We start from the raw sequence: 24,288 nt of genomic DNA, 5'->3' as shown, positions 1-24,288 counted from the left end.
TTTTCTGCATCTATGGAGATCATCATGTAATTTTTGTTTTTAATTCTGTTTACGTGGTGTATCACATTTATTGACTTGCAGATGTTAAACAATCCATGCATTCCTGGTATGAAACCCACTTAATCATGGTGGATTTTTTTTATATGCTGTTGGATTTGGCTAGCTGGTATTTTTTTGAGGATTTTTGCATGTATGTTATTCAGGGATATTGGTCTGTTGTTTTCTTTTTTTGTTATGTCCTTCTCTGGTTTTGGTATTAGGGTGATACTGGCTTCATAGAATGATTTAGGGAGAATTCCCTTTTTCTCTGTCCTGTGGAAGAGCATCAAGAGAATTGCTACCAATTCTTTGAAGGTCTGATGGAATTCAGCTGTGAATCCGTCTAGTCCTGGACTTTTTTATTGTTGGCAATTTTTTAATTACTATTTCAATCTCGCTGCTTGTTATTGGCCTGTTCAGAGTTTCTATATCTTCCTGGTTTAATCTAGAAGGGTTGTATATTTCTAGGAATTTATCCATCTCCTCTAGGTTTTCTAGTTTATGCACATAAAGGTGTTCAAAGTAGCCTTGAATAATCTTTTGTATTTCTGTAGTATCAGTAGTAATATCTCCTGTTTTGTTTCTAATTGAGCTTATTTGGATCTTCTCTCTTCTTTTCTTGGTTAATCTCACTAATGGTCTATTAATTTTATTTATCTTTGCAGAGAACTAGCTTTTCATTTCATTTATCTTTTGTATTTTTTTTCATTTCAATTTCATTTAGTTCTGCTCTGATCTTCATTATTTCTTTTCTTCTGCTGGGTTTGGGTTTGGCATGTTCTTGTTTTTCAAGCTCCATGAGAGATAACCTTAGATTGTCTATTTGTGCTCTTTCACACTTTTTGATGGAAGCGTTTAATGCTATGAACTTTCCTCTTAGCAGTGCTTTTGCTGTATTGCAGAGGTTTTGGTAGGTTGTGTCACTATTATCATTCAGTTCAAATAATTTTTTAATTTCCATCTTGATTTCATTGTTAACCCAATGATCATTCAGGAGCAGGTTATTTAATTTCCATGTATTTGCATGGTTTTGAGGGTTTCTTTTGGAGTTGATTTCCAGTTTTATTCCACTGTGGCCCGAGAGAGTACTTGATATAATTTCGATTTTTTAAAATTTACTGAAACTTGTTTTTGGCATATCATATGGTCTGTCTTGGAGAATGTTCCATGTGTTGATTAATAGAATGTATATTCTGTAGTTGCTGGGTAGAAGTACATTATCTGTAAGTACTGTAATGTTCTGTAAGTACAATATCTGTTAAGTCCATTTATTGCAGGGTATAGTTTGAGTTGCAGGGTATAGTTTAAGTACATCATTTCTTTGTTGATATTCTCTCTTGATGACCTGTCTAGTGCTGTCAGTGGAATATTAAAATCCCCCACTATTATTGTGTGGCCATCTATCTCATTTCTTAACTCTAGTAGCAATTGTTTTACAAATTTGGGAGCTCCAATTTTAGGTGAATATATATTTACGATTCTGGTATTTTCCTGTTGGACTAGTCTTTTTATCATTATATAATGTCCCTCTTTGTCTTTTTTAACTGCTATTGCTTTAAAGTTTGTTTTTGTCTGATATAAGAATAGCTACTCCTGCTCACTTTTGGTGTCCATTTGCATGGAATATCTTTTTCCACCCCTTTACCTGAAGTTTATATGAGTCCTTATGTGTTAGGTGAGTCTCCTGAAGACAGTAGAAGCTTGGTTGGTGAATTCTTTTTCATTCTGCCATTCTGTATCTTTTTTTTTTTTTTTTGAGATGGAGTCTTGCTCTGTCGCCCAGGCTGGAGTGCAGTGGCGTGATCTCGGCTCACTGCAAGCTCTGCCTCCCAGGTTCACACCATTCTCCTGCCTCAGCCTCCCGAGTAGCTGGGACTACAGGTGCCCACAACCATGCCCAGCTAATTTTTTTGTATTTTTAGTAGAGACAGGGTTTCACCATGTTAGCCAGGATGGTCTCGATCTCCTGACCTCATGATCCGCCCACCTCGGCCTCCCAAAATCATGCTGGGATTACAGGCATGAGCCACCGCACCTGGCTGCCATTCTGTATCTTTTAAGTGGAGGATTTAGGCCATTTACATTCAATGTTAGTATTGAGATGTGAGGTATTATTCTATTTATCATGCTGTTTGTTGCCTGAATACCTTGGTTTTTTTTCATTGTGTTATTGTTATATATTGTCCTGTGAGATTTATGCTTTAAGGAGGTTCTGTTTGGGTGTATTTCAAGGATTTGTTTCAAGTTTAGAGCTCCTTTTACAAGTTCTTGTAGTTCTTGCTTGGTAGTGGTGAATTCTCTCAGCATTTGTTTGTCTGAAAAAGACTGTTTCTTTCCTTCATTTATGAAACTTAGTTTCAATGGATACAAAATTCTTAGCTGATAATTATTTAGCTTAAGGAGGCTAAAACTAGGACCCCAATCCCTTCTAGCCTGTAGGGTTTCTGCTGAGAAATCTGCTGTTACTCTGATAGGTTTTCCTTTGTAGGTTACCTGATGCTTTTGCCTCACAGCTCTTAAGATTCTTTCCTCTGCCTTGACTTTAGATAACCTGATGAATGTGTGCCTAGGTCATGATTTTTTTGCAATGAATTTTCCAGGTGTTCTTTGAGCTTCTTGTTTTTGGATATCTAGATCTCTAGCAAGGCCGGTGAAGTTTTCCTCAATTATTCTCTCAAATACGTTTGCCAAACTTTTAGATTTCTTTTCTTCCTTGGGAACACCAATTATTCTTAGGTTTGGACGCTTAACATAGTCCCAAACTTCTTGGACACTTTGTTCATTTTTTAAAATTCTTTTTTCTTTGTCTTTGATTAATGGGATTAATTCAAAAATCTTGTCTTTGAGCTCTGAAGTTCTTTCATCTGCTTGTTCGATTCTATTGCTGAGACTTTCCAGTGCATTTTGCATTTCTCTGTGTCCTTCATTTCCAAAAGTTGTGATTGTTTTTTATTTATGCTATTTCACTGAGGATTTTTCCTTTCATATCCTTTATCATTTTGTTTGTTTGTTTGTTTCTTTAAGTTGGATTTCACCTTTCTCTGGTGCCTCCTTGATTAGCTTAATAATCAACCTTCTGATTTCTTTTTCTGGCAATTGAGAATATTTCACCTTGGTTTGGATTCATTGCTGGTAAGCTGGTGTAATCTTGGGGGTGTTAAAGAACCTTGTTTTGTTATATTACCAGAATGTTTTTTCTGGTTCCTTCTCATTTTGGTAGACTATGTCAAAGGGAAGATCTGGGACTCAAGGGCTGCTTTCAGATTCTTTTGTCCCATGGGGTGCTCCCCCACTTCCCCTAGGGATGGGGCTTCCTAAAAGCCAAACTGCAGTGATTGTTTTTGCTCTTCTGGGTCTAGCCACCAGCAGAGTTACTGGGCAGCAGGCTGGTACTGGGGAGTGTCTGCAGAGTCCTCCGATGTGATCCATCTTCAGGTCTTCAGCCACGGATACCAGCACCTGCTCCAGTGGAGGTAGCAAGGGAGTGAAGTGGACTTTGTGAGGGTCCTTGCTTGTGTTTTTGTTTAGTGTGCTGGTTTTGTGTTGCTTGACCTCCAGCCAGGAGGTGGCACTTTCAAGAACGCATCAGGTGCAGTACTAGAGGAAGGATGCAAATTGCCCTTGGGTCACGTGGTTAAGTATTCAGATTTCTCAAGCCATGGGCAGGGCCATAAAGCTCCCAAGAGATATGTCCTTTGTCTCTGGCAACCAGGGTGGGTAGAGAAAGACCACCAGGTGGGAGCAGAGTTAGGTGTGTCTGAGGCGCAGCCTCTCCTTGGGTGGGGCTTGCTGTGGCTGCTATGGGGGATGGGGTTGTGGTTCCCAGGCCAATGAAGCTATGTTCCCAGGGGGATTATGGCTGCCTCTGCTGAGTCATACAGGTTGCCAGGGAAGTGGGGGAAAGCCAGCAGTCACAGGCCTCACCCAGCTCCCATGCAGCCCACAGTCCTAAAAGCTAGTCTCACTCCCATCATGCCCCCCCAGTAGCACCAAGTCTATTTCCAGGCAGCTAGTGACCAGGGCTGAGAACTTGCCCCAGACCACCAGCCTCCCTACTTAGAAAGCAAGCTGACTCAGAGTTTTTTAATATCTCAGAGAGCCTGCAGGACCGATCCAGTTCCTTCAAAGGATCTGTGGATTTTCTCAGCTTTCCTGGTATGTTCCTGTGGTAGTTCTTGGAGCAAAAGTTCACAAGGTGAGTCTCCACATGCTGCTCTGTCTGTCTGAGTGGGAGCTGCAAACTAATCCTGCCTCCTATCCCCAAATTCTTTTGACTCCTACCCTTAAGTGATCAATTTGGGAAGTCTCATCACACAAGTGTTAATGACAGTTTTAACACTCAACACAACGCGTTGTAATACTTTCTGTATCTACTTCAGGGATTTAATTGTAAGCTCCTAGAAATGAGTGGTTGTGCCTGATCTTTGTGCCTAACATCTAGCACAGCAACTGGCACATGGTAGGCACCCAATAAGTGGTTTTCAACTTATGAACACATACTCAAATTAGATAACAGACATAATCCATTACTGTGAATGTGTACCATGTGGGGTTTAGGATTTGTAATTATGATCATGGTCATGATATGAGTGGTGCTGGTGGTGGTGGTCATGGTGATATTCATGGTGGTGGTGATAGTGGTGGTGATGGTGATGATGGTGGTGGTGGTGTTGATGGTGGCAGTGGTGATGGTGATAATCGTGATGATGGTGGTGGTGATGGTGATGGTGGTGGTGGTGGTGTTGATGGTGGCAGTGGTGATGGTGATAATGGTGATGATGGTGGTGGTGATGGTGATGGTGGTGGTGGTGATGGTGGTGGTGGTGGTGGTGATGGTGATGGTGGTGGTGGTGATGGTGATGGTGGCAGTGGTGATGGTGATAATGGTGATGATGGTGATGGTGGTGGTGGTGGTGGTGATGGTGATGGTGGTGGTGGTGGTGGTGGTGTTGATGGTGGCAGTGGTGATGGTGATAATGGTGATGATGGTGGTGGTGATGGTGATGGTGGTGGTGGTGATGGTGATGGTGGTGGTGGTGATGGTGATAATGGTGATGGTGGTGGTGGTGATGGTGATAATGGTGATGGTGGTGGTGATGGTGATGGTGGTGGTGGTGATGGTGATGGTGGTGGTGGTGATGGTGATGGTGATGGTGGTGGTGGTGATGGTGATGGTGGTGATGGTGATGGTGATGGTGGTGGTGGTGATGGTGATGGTGGTGATGGTGATGGTGGTGGTGGTGATGGTGATGGTGGTGATGGTGATGGTGGTGGTGGTGATGGTGATGGTGGTGGTGGTGATGGTGATGGTGGTGGTGGTGGTGGTGATGGTGATGGTGGTGGTGGTGATGGTGATGGTGGTGGTGGTGGTGGTGATGGTGATGGTGGCAGTGGTGATGGTGATAATGGTGATGATGGTGGTGGTGGTGGTGATGGTGGTGGTGGTGGTGGTGATGGTGATAATGGTGATGATGGTGATGGTGGTGGTGGTGATGGTGATGGTGATGGTGGTGGTGGTGGTGATGGTGGCAGTTTTGATTATGGTGGTGGTGATGTGCTGGTGATGGTGGTGGTGGTGATGATAATGATGGTGGTGATGGCAATGGTGGTAGTGGTTATGGTAATGATGGTGGTGATGGTGGTGGTGATGGTGGCAGTTATAATTATGGTGGTGGTGATGGTAATAATGGTGATAATGGTGGTGGTGATAGTGGCTGTTATGATTATGGTGGTAGTGATGGTGATAGTGGTGGTGGTAATGGTGGTGGCAGTGGCGATCCTGGTGGTGGAGATAGTGGTAATGGGTGGTGGTGGTGGTGTTGGTGGTGGTGGTGATGGTGATGGTGGTGGTAAAAAAAAAAAAAGAGCAATACTGGGACGGGGGGAAGGGAACCTCAGCCCTTCTGCTCCTAAGCCTAACAAAAGATACACCTACACCTATTAGGGACACGAAACTTTCCACTACATTTATCACCTACCCAAATTTGTTGTTCCCAGAATTGATGTCATTGATACTATTGCTTTTTGTGAGCTGATGTGAGAGAAACGTTGGTAAACCATAAGCAAGTTTAATTCCCTGGACTTTCAGCAGTGAGAGTATAGCAATTACACACTTTAGCCATTAGATGGCAGTAAGAATTTAGTCTATCTTTTGGCATAAAGTGCCAACTATTTCCTGGAGCTTTTATTCATCTAGGGCTTGGAGGCTTCACCCTCAAGCTTCTTCTTAGATCCACTTCCTTTGTCCTTGCTACCCTGTCCCTTGGTCTCTTAATTTGAACTGCTTGGTCTCTGAAAGCCCTGTAACATCATGGGTCTCTACTCTTCCCTCTGTTTTGCACATACTACATCCATTTCTGTCTGTCTCTTCCTCAGATACAAACCACATCAGCACAGGGCCTGTGCCACACTGATTCAATCTCTCTATTGGATTTTTTTCATGGGACTTCAAACATTCTGCAATCTCTCCAGCTTAAGAAGATCCTCCCTGGATCAGGCAGCCCTCTCTAGGTATTGCTTTCTAACTCTGTCTCCACAATTCAGACCTCCATTTTGAGCCTGACCTATATACCCCAGCTATCTACTTGACTGATTTCATGCAGGCATCTGAATCTTAGTCATTCAAAACTGGATTTCACCCCCAAAAGCCCTCTCTTCCAGCGATCCATATCTCAACAAATGGAACTCCCATCCACTCTCTCTCCCAACCAGAAAGGTGGGCTTATCCCTGACACCTCTTTCTCCTGCCCTCTCCCCACATATAATCCTTACCAAGTCCTGTCAATTTGATTTCTTAAATATGGGTATAAACATTCACATTGCTGCCTTTCCACTGCAGAGGTGTCAGGGATAAGCCCACCTTTCTGGTTGGAGCAGAGAGTGGATGGGGTTTCCATTTGTCGAGGTAAGGAACACTGGAAGGGAAGGCTTAGTCCAAGCTAAGCTAAGGTGAAAGTCCCACTCTCAGCTGGGCCACAGCAATTGCCACTGCCTTGCCTATTATCTTCTCAGCAGCCAGAATGATGTTTTAAAATACAAATATGGCCATGTGACTACTCAGTGTTAAACCTTTCCCTGGCCACCTATTGCTAGTAGGTGAAGTTCAAAGATCTTATTGTACCTACAAGGCTTTGCACAGTCTGCCTTCAGCTTATTGCTCCACCCTACTCCTCCCTCTCCCTTTCCAGCCCTCTCCCGTTCCTGAAGTAGCATCAAGCTACTTCATATTCATACCTTCAAACACTTTATTCCTTCCAGAGGAACTGCTCCCTCCTCCACAGCTGGGCCTGGCTAAGTCCCATCATCCTTTAAAACTCCATTTAAGTGTTACTTTCTCAGGGAGGCCTTCCCTGTCCTCAGCACCACTCCTCTCCCCACCACCCCTCCAGATTAGATAAGTTCTTCCTATTATAATCTCAAGTATTTTGGGTTTTTTCTTTATAACAGTTATCACAATTATAATTATGTTTTGTTATGTATTTATCTAATAATCATCTCTCTCATTAGACTATCTTGCTTATCTTTGTGTTCCCAGCACCTGGCACAGTGCCTAGTACATAAAAATCGTTCAACAAACATTGTTGGTTAAAGATTAAATGGCTTTTTTTTTCTCAAACTGGCCATTCTCACTCTCACAGTGTCTTGGCAGAAACTGCTAGAAAGTAACAGCCCAACACACACACACACACACACACACACACACACACAGAGAGAGAGAAGGAAAGAGAGACATACACCAAATATACTCTCTATACAAATAACACTCATCCTTCACTACTTAATTCAAATGTCACATCAACAATGCAACCATAAGAAAAAACTAAAAATAGACATTGGCTTTGGGATGGGAGAAAGGGCAGAATCAGGAAGCATCTTGAGGATATTGCTGATGAAAGTTTGAAAAGCTTCAAGGAGATTGTTGATGTAGAACTTGCAGACAGTGAGGAAAATGTTATCAGATGCTGGATTAAAGAACACCCAAAAGATGCCTTGGCCAAACAGTTAACAAAATCATCACTGCAGCAATGTAGAAAATAAAAATATATCAATAAAATGGCAAATCTGACTAAGGATATTCCCAGGCAGAATATCATAAGAGCTGATTTCTTTTAGCTGCATATAATAAAATACTAGGAGAGAAAAATGAGCTAAAGAACAAACTATTCAGTTTTTTAACAGAATATAGAGAAAATATAAAGGATCCGGAACTTGCTATATTCAAAATAAATATGTCCCTCATTCCCAGTCTCTTCCAGTGAATGATTTTAAAAGAAATAAATGGTTTGGGGGCAAAGATCAAATTCAGGGAGTGGTTGTAAGACCCTTTGTTAAAACCTTAGAAAAACGTTTAACATAAAAGAACTCCATCCTGCCTTATCAACAGAATACTGTGGAAGGAAGTGACATTGCTCCAGTTTCTTGGATCAGACCTTGAGTGACTGGCAGCTTCCAGAACATTCAAACACTCACCATGATACATGTCATTTTTAAAAGGAGGGGTTGGGAGAGTTTGTGTGTAAATTTTCTGTTGATGATCCCCACTAAAGTCTTGCTAGGTCTTCTCAACAGTTCATTACTGTAATGAACAACCAAGTTATTTGCCTCGAGCCTGGTCAGGAGTCTACTGAAATAGCAAAGTTATGTTAATGAAAACAGTGAAATGATAAAGTCATCTTAATGTAGACAATAAGTTATATGGGTTTGGTAGTTTGGGTCCCTAGAGTTTTCATTCTATATGAATTAATATTAAAAGAGCTGTCAAAATAAAAGTTGCACTGGGCAAAGTTGAACAGGAAGAGATAGTTTATTCAGGACTATTGCAACAAGGGACAGAGATTAAACTCAACTCAGCTAAAACAAAAGCCTGGAGAGACTTTAACAGCTGGAGTAGAGGGAATCATAAGACAATGGTGTTCACCAATTGGCCGTACCCAAAGCAAGCTTTCTCTGCTTATAACAGGAGGTACTTGTATAACTTGGAGCAAAATGTCTACTGAAGTTAGGCTCCTACCCTCCCATGGAAACTGGAAGATAAGGAGCTATTTCTTTTGATGTTTACATTTAAAACTAGTAAGAGGCTTCTAAGCAGATTTACATACATTTCAAAGGAGGCAGAGAAAAAATTTTCAATTACAAGTTTTCTCCAGTGATTTAAGAAAAGGGAGGTCAGGGACCTAAAGTCAGGAAAAAAAAAAAAAATACACCTGTCTTAAGTTTACTTAAGCTGAGGGGAATGTTGAAGGCCATCTCGATCAAAGCATTCCTGTTATTTAAGTTGAAGGAATTTCTCTATTTCTGCACTGTATTATTTGGGCTACATTGTGCTGTTGTCCTTATTGCACAAGCTTTTGGTGAGTTAGTTTGAATAATGTGTCTATATGTAATTTGAGTTGGGAAATAGGTGGAAACAGCCCAGTAAAGAAATGTCAAGTAATGCCTTCACTTAATTAATTCTGAGCTCTTTCAGATGCTCCTTTTCCCAAGAAGATGTAAAAGTATAGTAATAGACACTAGGGCCGGGCATGGTGGCTCACACCTATAATCCTAGCACTTTAGGAAGCCAAGGTGGGAGGATTGCTTGAGCCCAGTAGTTCAAGACCAACTTGGGCAACATAGAGAGACTCTGTCTCTACAAAAAATAAAAAATCAACTGGGTGTGGTGATGCATGCCTGTAATTCCACCTACGCAGGAGGATTGCTTGAGCCTAGGAGGTCAAGGCTACAGTGGTACCACTGCACTCCAGCCTGGGCAACAGAGTCAGACTCTGTCTCAAAAAAAAGAAAAAGAAAATAGATACTGGGAGCATGGCCAGTTGTAACTATGCAAGGGAAAGGACACGCCTATTAGCTGTTAGCAGTGAGCAAATCAAGGGACTTCAGAAACCCAAAAGACTCCTTGTGTGAAGAAGTTGGCTGCAGAATTTGACCCCAGCCTTCACATGTCACAGGCTAAATTAGTTTGCTATGGCTGCTATAGCAAAATATCACAGACTTGTGGCTTAAACAGAAATTTATTTCTCATAGTTCTGGATGCTAGAAGCCCAAGATTAAAGAGTCAATAGATTTTGTTTCACCTGAGGCCTTTTTCATTGGCTTTGTTGACCTAAAGGAAGAAACTGAGGCAAAGTAAATATAAGCAGAGAGTTTATTTGGGGCCAAGTTTGAGGATTGCAACCCAGAAAACACAGATTCAAGTTGCCCTGTATATGTGCTCTGGCTAACAGCATTCATAAGTTATACATACACGTTTTCATATACCTTTTTGTATGTATGCTATATTTTCAAAATAAAAATAAAGACATGACCTGCAGAGTGTAATCATAGGCACAAGGAAGAGTGGGGGGCTTTGATAGAGATGTTAGGTCAGTGGCAATGAAAATCACACCAATGTATACTCTATGGTCAAGTTATTAATCCACAAAGTATGGATTTAGTTAGTTAAACTCCCAAATGACAGTCTTTCCCTTCTTAACAAGTTCTTGGGAGCCACCTTTTTAATCCTCCATTCTGATTACATTTCATTAGGATAAGCATTTGAGACATCTTTGCTGGCTTTTTACCACATGAGACATTCAAACAAAGTATAGGTTTTTTATTATATCCTTTGGAAATAATTATGACAGACAATAAGTTTCACATACCATTAATAAATTATGTGGCCCTGGGCCAGGTGTGGTGGCTCATGCCTGTAATCCCAGCACTTTGGGAGGCCAAGGCAGGCAGATCATAAGGTCAGGAGATTGAGACCATCTGGCTAACATGGTGAAACCCTGTCTCTACTAAAAATACAAAAAAATTAGCTTGGCATGGTGTTGGGCACCTGTAGTCCCAGGTACTGGGGAGGCTGAGGCAGGAGAATGGTGTGAACCCAGGAGGCGGAGCTTGCAGTGAGCCAAGATTGCACCATTGCACTCCAGCCTGGGCAACAGAGTGAGACTCCATCTAAAAAAAAAAAAAAAAAAAAAATTATGTGGCCCTGAAGAATTTACTTAATTTGAGTGACCCCATTTCCTCATCTGCAATTAATAGCAGTGTGGCAAAGACATTTATTGCTATTGATGATAACCTTGCCTTTAAATGATTAATTCCTGACATGGGTGTGAGGGGCATGACTGAAGACTCACTCATGTCTGTCTGGGCCTGATAAACTTTGCATACATCCCATTCTTCAAACTGCTATGAGCTACTTTTCTCAGCTAGCAGATAGCCATCTTCTCACTGTGTCCTTACGTGGCCGTCCTTCAGTCTGTGTAATGTCTGCATTCTAATCTCCTCTTCTTATGAGGATACCAGATTTTTTGGATTAAGGCCAGCCCTAGTGACCTTATTTTATCTTAATTACCACTGTAAAGGCGCTAGCTCTAAATATAGTCACATTCTGAAAGTTAGGACTTCAACATATGAATGTCAGGGGACACAGTTCAGCCCATAATGCAGAACATGACTAAAAGTGAGACTTGACTGTCACTCATGTTTGAAATGCTTGTTCCCTGGTGTCACAAAGAAATAGCACTTGAACATACATTTGATTTTCTCAGCAAGGCCATTTTTATTCTCTACAGAAAGGGTACACTCACCAGCAGTTTTGCCATAAGAGTACACCAAACAAAGGAGACAGGGTTATTTATAACCTGACGCATCCACCCTACTGCTGTGTCTGGTTTCCATTGGCTGGAATGGGACCTCACTGTAACCCACATGGACCTAGGGGGACTGAACAAAGGGGGCAAACGTGGGAATAAAACACAAGAGACAAAAGAGTACATTTGGAAGAAGGGGTCAGAGGGCACCTTGCCTCTAGTGGACAAGGGCCCTGAGCTTTACACAGCCCTCCGTATTTATTAGGCAATAGAGATAGCAAGAAGGGGGGAGTGGTTGTTGGCCAGCACTTTATTCACAGCAGCCTGGCAAGACTGCATGCTTAGAACACTATGCACTAGATCTCTCAATAGGTAACTTCAGGGAGCCTGGCACCAGGGAGTGAGGCCCTCAGCAAACCATTTGGTGGCAGGGCAGTGTGAGTTTGGCCACATCCTGCATTCATGATAAACAGTTTGCTTTTTAATCATATAGCCTCCAGCAGAATACTAAGTTGGTCATGTCCCATGGGCTTTCAGCTCCCTGCATATCCCACTTTTTGTTTATGTATTAATTGAAAGAATGTAAGGACAGACTGGGTAGCTCTCATTCTCTGATTGGGGGTCCATCCAATTTTACAGAAAACATAGCATTAGAACAGTGTTGTGACTCTGGCCGGCATTCTCTCTGTCTTTGCACTCAGGCTCAGCTGTCTCATGGCTCGTACCAGAAGGACCGGGCCCATGGTTGGCCACGCTGGGTTCCTCCAGTCTCCCAGTCCATGGTCACACGCATCTTGAGGGCACCCACAGGGTTTGTCCATCTGTAAAAACACAAGTATGTCCTCTTCCCCGTGTCAGTAAATCCACTGAACCTTTACATTTTCCTTCTTCCGGGGATTTCCATAACACTTTTGAATAAACTTTCCTCTTTTCCTCTAACATTTGCCAATGTCTTTCTAGTGGAGTCTTACCATCCATACTGGGAGTCAAAAAATTTAAAGTAGAGGCTGGGCACGGTGGCTAATGCCTGTAATCCCAGCACTTTGGGAGGCCAAGGCAGGCAGATCACAAGGTCAGGAGATCGAGACCATCCTGGCAAACACAGTGAAACCCCGTCTCTACTAAAAATACAAAAATATTAGCCAGGCATGGTGGTGGGCACCTGTAGTCCCAGCTACTCAGGTGGCTGAGGCAGAAGAATGGCATGAACCCGGGGGGTGGAGCTTGCAGTGAGCGGAGATCGTGCCACTGCACTCCAGCCTGGACAACAGAGCGAGACTCTGTCTAAAAAAAAAAAATTTTAAACAAGGCTAAATGTGGTTTTGATTGAGGTGGTAGTTGGCCTCCTATACCCCCTTTTTGTTTTTTCAACATGCATTGTAATGTTTGATGTGCCCACTCTATAATGCCTTGTCCTCTAGCATTATAAGGAATTCCTGTTTTATGGGTTATAGCCCAAAGCTGTAAGAAATTTTGAAAAGCATGACTAGTATAAATGGGTCCATTATCAGTTTTTAATTGTTTAAGTATCCCCATATGAGCAAATGATGACAGACAATGTCACCATACATGACCAGCTGTCTCATCTGTTTGGTGTGTAGCATGCAGCATCTATAGTCACATGAACATAGCTAAGCTTACCAAAGGTAACTGTGTGTGTAACATCCATTTGCCAAATTTCATTTGGAGCCAAACCTCATGAGTTACAGCCTTCTACAGGTGTGGCTTCAGGGACATGCTGGCAAGTAGGACAGGCTTGTATTATAGCCCTAGCTTGGCTGCAAGATAAATGGAACATGCAAGTAAGGGTGGAAGTATTTTGGTGCAGAAGCACATGAGATGCTTGAGCTTGCTGAAACACAGAACAAATCAATTTATCTACTTTACCATTCCCTAGGGATAATGGTCCAGGAAGTTGTGTGTGAGAATGAATATGAGAAATATGAAAAGGAGCTGCATGAGAATGAGTAACTTGTTGAAGTCTTAAAAATAAACAGATCTGGGTCTAGTGTACTTTTAATTGTAGCAGTTTCTATGTGACTGGCTGCATTTACAACATAAGCTGAATCACAGACAATATTGATAGGATCTGAAGCTGTGAGCTGTAAAACCTGAATGACTGCAATTAGCTCTGAGCATTGAGCTGCAGCCCCAGAGGTCATTATTATTTGAGTATGTTTAGGTCCATAGATAGCAGCATGACCTCTGGAAGAGCCATCAGTAAAATAAGTCTGTCCACCTGGAATAGGCTTGTGATGAGTAATCACAGAAAGAATGAAAGAATGGATTTTATAAAACTATAAAATTTTGTCTGAGGGGTAGTGATTATCTATAGCACCCGTGAAATCTGCAAAAGCAGTTTGCGAGGCAGTTGACATTTCCCAAGCTGTGGCTTGTTGCTGGGAGTCCAAAGGAACAATAATTTTGTCAGGGTCATATCCCGTAAGCATTTTTGACCTATGCCTGCCCATAGTCACAATTTGTGTAATTAAAGAAAGATAAACTTGCAAGGTTTTGACTGTTTGATTAGGTAGAAAAAGCCATTCTATTACTGTTGCAGACTTGTCTATGAACTGGCCCAAAAGTCCTGTTGGAGAGTGGGGGGTAGGAAGAATAAACAAAAGCAAAGGTTTTTGCAGTTGTAGCTGTGAGTCATGTCTCTGCTGTAACATTTTCTCTGCAAGCCGTAATTCGGCTTCTGCCTCTTTAGTTAGTTGCCGCGGGAAATTTAAAGTAGAATCTCCTTGCAGGGTTTGGTAAAGATGTGTAAGTTGATAGGTAGCAATACCTAACATCGGCTGTAGCCCATTAATATCTCCTAATAATTGTTGAAAATCATTTAAAGTCTGTAACCTGTCTTTACGGAGAACTACTTTCTGAGGCCGTACACTTCTCGCCATAAAAATAATTCCTAAGTATTGGTATGGGGAAGTTGTTTGTACCTCTTCTGGAGCTATTTTGAGATTCCATTTAGTCAAAGCCTGCTTTGTTTCTCTGAATAACTGATGTAGGATTTGATCTATAGGAGCGGCCAAAAGAATATCATCCATAAAATGAATGATGTAAGCAGTAGGAAACATATTCTGAGACTCCTTTAATGCCGGTCCTACAAAATGTTGACATAGCATAGGACTGTTAAGCATGACTTGGGGGTAAAAATCTCCATTGATAACAAGAAACAGGTTCTCTTTGATTAATAGAAGGCACAGAGAAGGTGAATCAAGGCTTATCCTTCTCGTGTAAGGATATAGTGAAGAAACAATCCTTAAGATCTATTAATACAAGAGGCCAGACTCTTGGAATAGCCACTGGAGATGGTAAACCTTTTTGTAAGGCATCCATCCATTTTATATGTGTATTAATAGTTCTTAAATCATGTAGCAGTCACCATCTTCTGGACTTTGTTGGAATAACAAACACTGGAGAATTCCAGGAGCTAACTGACTCCTCTATGTGTCCAGCATCCCACTGATCTTTTACTAGCTTTTGAAGTTTTGTGTCAGCTTCTCCTGAGATAGGGCCCATTGATCCACCCATACAGGTTTGTCACTGAGCCATTCTAATGGTAAGGCAGTGGGCAGAGGAGAAATATCAATGACCTCCATCAGAAATCCTGATGTCCTAGCCCTTTGCTATCTGTTTTTCCAGTTACTGCTATTGGGTTAGGATTTCCCTGAAGAAATTTTCCTAAACCTTTTCCCTTCTAATATCCCATGTTCTTTAACATTTTAAGTTCTGGGTTATCAAAGGTTTCATTTGTAAGTCTCATATCTCATGCTGTAAGTAAGTCTCGACCCCATAATTTGATGGCTATACTTGCAACATAAGGCTGAAAAGTACATGACTGTCCATCCAGACCAAGACAAGATAAAATCTCAGCATGCTGTTGAACACTTTGAGCTGTTCCTACTCCCACTAGGGATGTAGAAGTTAATTGTAAGGGCCAGGATGGGGGCCAATTGTCTTTACATATTGCTGATACATCAGCTCCCATATCCATAGGCCCATAAAATGTCTGTCCTTTAATTTGCACTACACAGGTGGGTCTATTAGAGGCTATGGGTTGGGATAGATAGATTTCCCCTGTAGTTGTGCTCCCAAACCCTTTATTTCCTCATTTCTCCTTTCATGGAGAAGGGTGTAATTTGCAGGGAATAAGCAATAATTGAGCAATATATTCTCCCGGTTCAAAAACCCAAAGATCTTGTGACATTAAAACTACTTGAATTTCTCCTTCATAATCGGAGCCAATCACTACAGTAATGCCTTGCAAGTTAAGGCAGCTTTTGCCTAAAATTAGTCTCATATATCCTGCTGGTAAAACTCCCCAAATGCCAGTGGGAACTTTGATAGTTTTGTCTCCACCAACTAACGTGATTCTTTCTTTGGCAGGTAGATCTAATCCTGCACTTCCTGGTGTTCCTGGGGTGAGGGGATCAATGTGCCTCTGGGAACCGACCTCTGAAATGGGGTTGAGGTCTGGAATGGGAATGCCCTTATTGTTTGTGGGGTCCGGGTCCAGGCCCCCATCTCGTTTCCCAGCAGGGGAGTGCCATTCTGATGAAATTTTGAGTGGCACTGATTAGCCCAGTGATTTCCTTTGATACAGTGAGGACAGAATCCTGGTGTTTATTCCACTGGGTGGGGCACTGCATTGTAAGGTCCTTTCTGTCCTGAGATCTGGCAGCATTCCTTTTTAAAATGTCCAGTTTTTCCACAATTATAACATTTTCCCGTTTTGGGGTTTGACCCTTGGCTCCTTTTAGATTTGTTAACTGATAAATTAGCTATTGCTTGTGCTAACATTGCAGAGTGATGAAGCTCAGTTCCTACATCTTGACAAGCTCTGAGAAAATTTCCCAAGTTTTTTGTACACCTCACCAGTGCCAGTGCACATTTACAATCGGTGTTTGCATTCTCAAAAGCTAGAGTTAAGGTTAGCATTTCTGCAGCTGCAGTATGAGGAATCTGATGCTTCACTGCCTCTTGTAATCATGTAAGAAATTGCGCATAGGGTTCCTGCAACCCTTGCATGATATGTAAAAAGGATTGTACTGGGACTCCTTCTTCAGGAATTGTGGCCCAGGTGCATTTAGTGGCCTGTGCACACTGCTGATAAGCAACATCTGGGAGTCCCATTTGAGGTTCCAGGTCTGAATAAGGGCCATTACCTAATAGCATATCCTCTGTGATGTCTCCATTTCCAGCAGCACGGTTCTGTGTAGGCTGGTCTGCACACATTTCTTGCCAATTTAAATTCCATGTCAGATATGCACTAGCCGACAAGCAAGTTCACGCCAAGTGTTTCACATCAAAGGGTAAAAGATGCATAGCACCAAACACAGATTCTAGCAATCCTAAGGTGAATGGGCTCTGTATGCCATTATTTACCACACTCGCTTTTAATTCCTTTAACAAGTTAAAATCTAGTGGAGTGTGTTCATGAATAACCTGCTGTGCATTGTTAGGATCAGGCCTTATGGAAATAGGAAGAATGTGAGGTCCTAAGGGCTCTCCAGCTATGGAAGCAGAGCATAAAATTCTTTGTATTGGGGTCTCTATTTCTGCCACCAAAGGAGGTGGTACAGATGTTTCTGCAACTGCAGGAGGCAGTATAGGCCAACTTTTATCCTCCCTCTCCTGTTTTTTATTTTCAATTGGAGCTGTGGGTGGGACAACAGATTCTTTCAGATTTTTAGATTCAGCCTGCTGTCCCACAGAATAATGAGATAACAGCAGAAGTACAGTACAAACTAAACTCCAAGTGGAGAAAACAGAAGAATCAACTTTAAGACCTTTTTGATGAGCCTGTTTTAATTCTTCTCCTGCTCTATCCCAATTTTCCACATCAAGAGTGCCTGCCTGTGGAAACCATGAGTTATGCATAATAACTTTTTGTGGCTTCTGCAGGTTAGTTAGTGTCTGAGAATTAACCTGAGCTCCAGACTGTCTCAACAGAACTTTAAGCAACTACACATAATGTTTTTCTTCAACAGACAAGTTATTCCCCTTGTTACCCTGATTCAGAAAGCTTCCCATTCCCAGTACTTCTATAAAGCACTGCTCCCAGTACCTCTTTAGGACACTGACCTTATATATGCTGCTGGCAGACTCATCCTGGGGTCCCTGTTTGCCTTGTCAATTTCAGTTTCTCTGCTCCAGCAGACCTTTTTTGTTCACATCCTCCAAGTCCCGTGTTCGGACACCACTTGTTGACATCCTTGGAGTCCTTGTTCTGGGTCACCACTTGTTGAGAACCCAATTCTGTCACTGTTTGGGGCACCACTATGTAACCCACACGGACCTAGGGGGACTGAACAAAAGGGGCAAACACGGGAATAAAAGACAAGAGGCGAAAGAGTATATTTGGAAGAAGGGGTCAGAGGGCACCTTGTCTCTAGTGGACAAGGGCTCTGAGCTTTACACTGCCCTCCATATTTATTAGGCAATAGAGATAGCAAGAAGGTGGGGGGTAGTTGTTGGCCAGCAGCTTGATTCACAGCAGGCTTGCAAGACTGCATTCTTAGGTGCTAGACTTCTCAATAGATAACTTCAAGGAGCCCAGCACCAGGGAGTGAGGCCCTCAGCAAACCTTTTGGTGGCAGGGCAGTGTGAGTTTGCCCACATCCTGCATTCATGATAAACAGTTTGCTGTTTGATCATATAGCCTCGTGAAATGCTGAGTTGGTCACATTCCAGGGGCCTTCAGCTCCCTGCACCTCACATTCTGTATTTGTCCTGATTAGCTAGCAAGTTAGAACTTTTTAAAAGAGGCAAAGGCAAAGGAGAACAAAGGAGGAAGTAACTTATGGAACGCTGAGAAAGGTAAAAACACCTCCAAATGAGGAAGAGGAAGAGACTATGACTTAATGCTTGCTTGGACCAGTGTAAGCATGCCAGGGCAAATATTTAGGCTAAATTGTGGGAGCTAAGAACACAAAGTACATTGATTTCTTTATTATAGCTAGCAGATATCTAAGAATGTTTGCACAGGTCTTTGAATAAATTTTGTTTCTGAGAGAAGTTACTATTTATTCCTAATTAGATGGGGAGGAAAGTCTCTTTGAAGAGGAACCTCTATTTTACTTTTTACACTCGGAAGTCCAGGCAGCTCTGCTGGTAGTGCAGGGAGGCAGCTCTACTGGGGGTGCAGGGAGGCAGCTCTGCTGGGGGTGTGGGGAGGCAGCCAGGCTTTTATTGCACTTCTATCTACTGGCAGCACACATGGAAAGGAAATGCTCCCAGTGGCTAGATTCCACCCATTGTATCATTGGACTGAGTGAAAATATTCAGAACTCTAATTAAAAAATGAATGCGTTCATGAAGATTACTAACCTAACATCCAGCTGAATAATAATTAAATATATGGGGCTAGCCTGACAGAGGATGGAAATGCTTTCTTTAACTTTTCTGTTTGAAACATTGCTGATTATTTTATGTTTTGTTTTCTAGAGTCAAGAAAATGTCTCTTTTTAGCTAATTATAGCTTACAGCAACTGGGTAACCTTTTGTGAGCAAAATTAAAACATCTGCCTTTGTCTCTACCTGATTTCTCTAAAATTTGGAAACTATTCATGAGTATTTTATTTTGTGGCAATATAGTTATTTGCATAAGATCAATAAGAATCTGTTTTCTTTTGTAACAGAACACATTGGACACACTGGTTATTTTACCAAGGCTTTGGCTGGAATGTTACATTTTTGAATGTGACCAAACTGCTTTGAGGAATTGAGGCTGACTTTATAAAGCCAATAGACATGGGAAAGACTGGCCTCATGCCTTGCCCACATGGTTCCCTTACAAGGTTCCTCAGCTTGTGGTAAGTAAAGACTATCATTTTCTGATGCAACCAGGAACCACAAGATATTTTGGGTCATTGAGAAGATAGGAATTCACTCAATTTTTACATATGTTGCAAGCAGTCCCATGGTGAATCCCTGGCTTGGCTTACTAGTCTTGAGAGGTTTTAAAAGTATAATCTGAGATTTCTTATGAAAAAGTTCTGCAAAGTCAGTGGAAAAGAGCCTATATGGCCAATCATTCTTCTAGTTGCACATTTTGCAAACAATCAGGCCAAGTATAATTCTAAAACTTATTTAGCCAATAAATTTGTCCTACTAACATTTATATTTGGTAGGAATGGGGAACTGGGAAGAGAAAAAATTGTTTTAGAAGGAAACTATACCATCCATCTTTTAAGATTCTAGCCTTGACCATTGTTTTTTAGTTGTTTTTTTAGTTTTTACTATTTTTCTACAATTTAGACTGAATTCTGAATAATTTCCCAGCTCTAACAATCCTCCAAAGAAGAAATTGGACTTAATTTCCTTCATGATATTTTTAGTTGACTCCCCAGTAGAATAGGTTTTGTTGTTGTTGTTCTGATATACAAATTCTTTTTTTAATTATAATTCCTACGTGCATTACATATATCTCTTGTTTTACTTCTTCCACAAAGACTAAACTTATGATATTCTGAAGACTAACAATGATTCAACAAGCAACAGCAACTACATACTTGACTGAGGTGCCATTTTTGCCACCTGTGATGCCATCTCAATTTGGCTTTTGACAGTCTTAAAATTCCTCATCGAAACATTTCCTCACCTCTCCTTCCCATGTGAGACAGCACCATCATGAGCCTTCTCAAACTGAAGGAGGAAGGATATTGATCACTCTAACCTAAGCAGAAATTGATCATTAATGCTTCCATGGAAAGATTTTTGATCAACAGGTGGGAAATGAGAAAAAAAAATTGCTCAGAGCCATCTAAGTTATGTGGAGCATACAAAATTTGTCAGGCCCAGAGAGACGTGAGTATGGCTATGGGACCTCAATCACACCTCTCACACCCATATCCAGGGCCAACTGTTTAAAGACATTTTGTTCCTGACTAGCTGCTTTGCCCATTATCTTCATGTTCCTGGAATTTGTGATACAAAGAACAATGTATAACCAATCAATAGCTTATGTTATTTTAGTGTAAATTCTTGGTAAACAACTTGGGAACTGCCTCTTTGTTTCCTTTAAAAACCCACTTGTAACTGCTGCTCATAGTGGTGTATATTCAGAGCAACTTGCATCTACGCTGCTGAGTTGCAGTGTTCAAGCTTGGTCCAAATGAACTCTCTACTTATACTGTTTGACTCGATTTTTTTTCTTCTTTCAGTTGACATATCAATGCAAGGGACTGGAGCAAATGTGCCTAGACTGAAACAGATTAAATGCAAGAAAGAGAAGAAAACTTGAAAATATGCATTATCATTGTAGAGAGACTCAGTGATTTTTAAAAGAGCATATTCTCAAGAAAAAAAAGATCAATTTTAAAACAATATAGGGGAAATCTTAAAATGGTTTTAAAAATAACTCTGTGGAGAAATGGAGTAACAAAATAGATAACACTGAATACCAAATGATGAGTTAGAAATTCACAGAATGAATTTGATTGAAATTCACATAAAATTAATGACAAGTAAAAATTATCATGAAATAGATAGGAGACATGGAGAATTGATCTGATAGCTCCAATACTCATAGGAGTTTAGATTAAGAAAGCAGAAGTGGGGTGGAAACTATACACAAAAATAAAAAGGAGCAGAAATAAAAGCGAATCTCATTTTTGCTACACTGGAACTAGAAAACAGTGAAATAATGTCAGAGTTTCTTTTTTCTTCTTTTTTTTTTTTTTTTGACAAAGTCTCCCTCTTGTCCCCCAGGCTGTAGTGCAATGGTGCGATCTCAGCTCACCACAACCTCTGCCTCCTGGGTTCAAGTGATTCTCCTGCCTTGGCCTCCTGAGTAGTTGGGATTACAGGTGCCTGCCACCATGCCCAGCTAATTTTTGTATTTTCAGTAGAGACAGCTTTCACCATGTTGGCCAGGCTGGTCTAGAACTCCTGACCTCGGGTGATCCACTCGGCCTCCCAAAGTGCTGGGATTACAGGCATGAGCCACTGATCCCAGCCTGTTGAGAGTTTCTTAAAGCATAACTATTGAAACCTGGGAATTATATAGCCAACCAAACCTGTGGCATATAGAAAAATTATTTTAAAATAAAAGCTTTAGGCAAAATAAATTTAACAGAATTTATTTGAGCAAAGAACAATTCATGAATCAGGTATTGGGGCTCAGGAAGTGTTGCCCCAAAGACTGGCACTTTGATATGCTGAGAGGCCTAGAAGCTGCCTCAGAATCAAGGTCCCTCTAACCTTGTCTTACCCCCTGACACATGCCTGCAGTGCAGGAAGGGGCTGTCTCTGGGATTTTCTTATCTGTCCCAGAAAGCTTCTTTCCAAAAATAATGCAATTGCCTTTCTTCTCCTTTCTGAAATATCATTACATATCACAAAAAAAGGAGACAGGAATGCAACCTCACCTGAAAGGACTTTTTCATAAGAAAATTACCATCTCTCAGGTTCATTCAAATTCCAAAAAGAATCATTTACAAGTTAATTTCTGTGCATTTGCTTCCCCTAATAATCATTTGCTACCCCTCAAAAGAATTGTCTACATTCCCCATCTCCCTCCCCTCCTATGAAAAGGGTATATAAGTTTCTGTGTCCCATTGGGTTATTGGGTAATCATTCTCCTGCAATTCCCCCAGGCTATACACGTTAAAATAACATTTTGCATGCCTTTTCTCCTATTGATTTGCCTTGTGAGTTGATTTTCAGCAAACCTTCAGAGAGGGCTACTGGTTGCCCATTTTTATGGGTATTTCTTGATTATATGCTAAACAAGGGGTGGATTATTCATGAGTTTTCCGGGAAAGGAGTGGACAATTCCTGGAACTAAGGGTTAATCCCCTTTTTAGACCAAATAGAGTAATTTCCTGACATTGCCATGACATATGTAAACTTTCATGGCACTAGTGGGAGTGTCTTTCAGCATGCTAATGAATGATAATTAGCATATAATGAGCTGTGAGGATGCCCAGAAGTCACTCTCCTTGCCATCTTGGTTTTGGTGAGTTTTGACCAGCTTCTTTACTGTAACCTATTTTATCTGCCAGGTATTTATGACCTGTATCTCCTGCCAATCTCTTATCTCATGCTGTGACTAAGAATGCCTTAACCTCCTGGGAATGCAGCCCAGTAAGTTCCATCCTTATTTTACGCTACCTCTATACAAGATGGAGTCACTCTGGTTTAAATGCCTCTGACAACTCCATTTTGGTTTGCTCTATTAGGGCACAACGCAGGAGCTCAGTCTAAATCAATAGCCTCCTGTAAATTTTATTTAACAAAGACAAATGGAAAACCGTTTTAGACATGCAAGGATGCAGAATGTATAACAATTATACAACGTTTGAAAAATAATAACTATTGGAGAAACTGAAACCAAATAAAAGTTCATCTGATAAAAACAGCTGAAGAAAAGGGAACATGTAGAATACAAAAATGAATAGCCATTTTTAAATCAGAAAATCTTATAGTTCAATTTTAAAATAATTTGAGTCATGTATAACAACATATAATGCAATAATAAATGAAAGGCTATGAAAAGAGGTATAATAGAAAAAAATAACAACAGTATTATGCTAAAATATCTGATTATTTTCACAAACTTGGGAATGATAGCTGGGGAAAACAAGAAAATGTTTGCTTAAAGCCTTACCAATTAAAGGAATTACGTAAAGGTTCTGCTCTCCAACCCAGACAAACCACAAAATAGTAAATGTTAAAACTCAACATTTGTTAAGTGATTATCATATGCCAGGCATAGCTCTAAGTACTTTACATTTATTATTAAATAACTCCTTCAATAAGTCTCAAATATTTAAACTGTCCTGTAGGACAGGGTTACTGCAAGTGTAATTCTGGATCAGCAAGACCTAAGAGCTTGTTAGAAATGCACGTTTTTGGGCCCCACCCCAGACCAACTGAATCCAAATCTCTGGGGAGATGTCCATGAATCTGTGTTTTAATCAGCTCTCCAGGTGATGCTTTTGCACCCTAAAATTTGAGAAGCACACATCTCCTCAGTTAACGTGCTAGGATGAACTGGTATATTTCAAATGCATTAAAAGTTTACCAGGAGATATTGATCTACTTAGACTTCTGAGAGCCCAGGCAATACCTGAAGCAACAAGAGTCCCAGAACACTGTCACTGGTCTCTCTGTGGGCTTCTCAGAAACTGGCTGAAACAGATGTGTGTCTGATGGGACCCTCTGTTCCCCACAGACAGTGAGCACTTTAAGTGATGTCTGACATCACCACTCTGCCGGAAGCCACTGAGTGAAGGCTAGGAGATGCTTTAAACAATGTGCTGCTGCCTTGGTGGCTAAGAGGTTCCAGGTGCCCAGAGGAGTGCAGCATACACGCAATAATGTAGCTCATTCAGAGAATCAGAGTGGGCAGTTATCAGGTAGGGGCCTCTTGTGGGCACAGCTCTACAAGGTGGCCCCAAATCTCTGCCTTTACATAGTCTTATGCTCATTTCCATCTTAACTACCTGGTAGTAACTGCTCTTTCTTTGCATGTGCGTGCTGCAGAATAGCACTTCCTTATGATGAAAGAAAAACTTAAGTACATTTCAACTTTTAAGAGTTTATCAGAACGTTCAGAGATTCAAGAATGGGGGCAGCACCAGACCACAAGGGGCTATCACTCCATCAGGAAAGGCAAGAGCGGAAACTTTATAAAGTTTCTGCAGAAGCAAGACAAAGA

At 41.2% G+C, this 24,288-nt stretch overlaps 2 long non-coding RNA genes across 2 annotated transcripts in view; one reads left to right on the top strand and one right to left on the bottom strand.

Moving 5' to 3' along the window:
- LOC112135509 (uncharacterized) overlaps positions 1-18,061 on the bottom strand; it is a 58,480-nt gene extending 40,419 nt beyond the window's left edge. Inside the window, exon 1 of the long non-coding RNA XR_002916793.2 lies at positions 17,709-18,061. This is a non-coding gene — a long non-coding RNA (uncharacterized LOC112135509). The remainder of the gene's footprint in view (positions 1-17,708) is intronic.
- LOC129048699 (uncharacterized) lies at positions 3,946-20,578 on the top strand. The gene is made up of 3 exons (XR_008511257.2): positions 3,946-4,234; positions 19,265-19,438; positions 20,078-20,578. It is a non-coding gene; the product is annotated as an uncharacterized LOC129048699 (long non-coding RNA).
- The last annotated feature ends 3,710 nt before the right edge of the window (positions 20,579-24,288 follow it).

Source organism: Pongo abelii, chromosome 9 (assembly GCF_028885655.2).
Source record: "Pongo abelii isolate AG06213 chromosome 9, NHGRI_mPonAbe1-v2.0_pri, whole genome shotgun sequence".
NCBI classification, from domain to species: Eukaryota; Metazoa; Chordata; class Mammalia; order Primates; family Hominidae; genus Pongo; species Pongo abelii.
The sequence above is the reverse complement of the archived record's forward strand: the minus strand, read 5'-3'. Positions and strand labels throughout refer to the sequence as shown.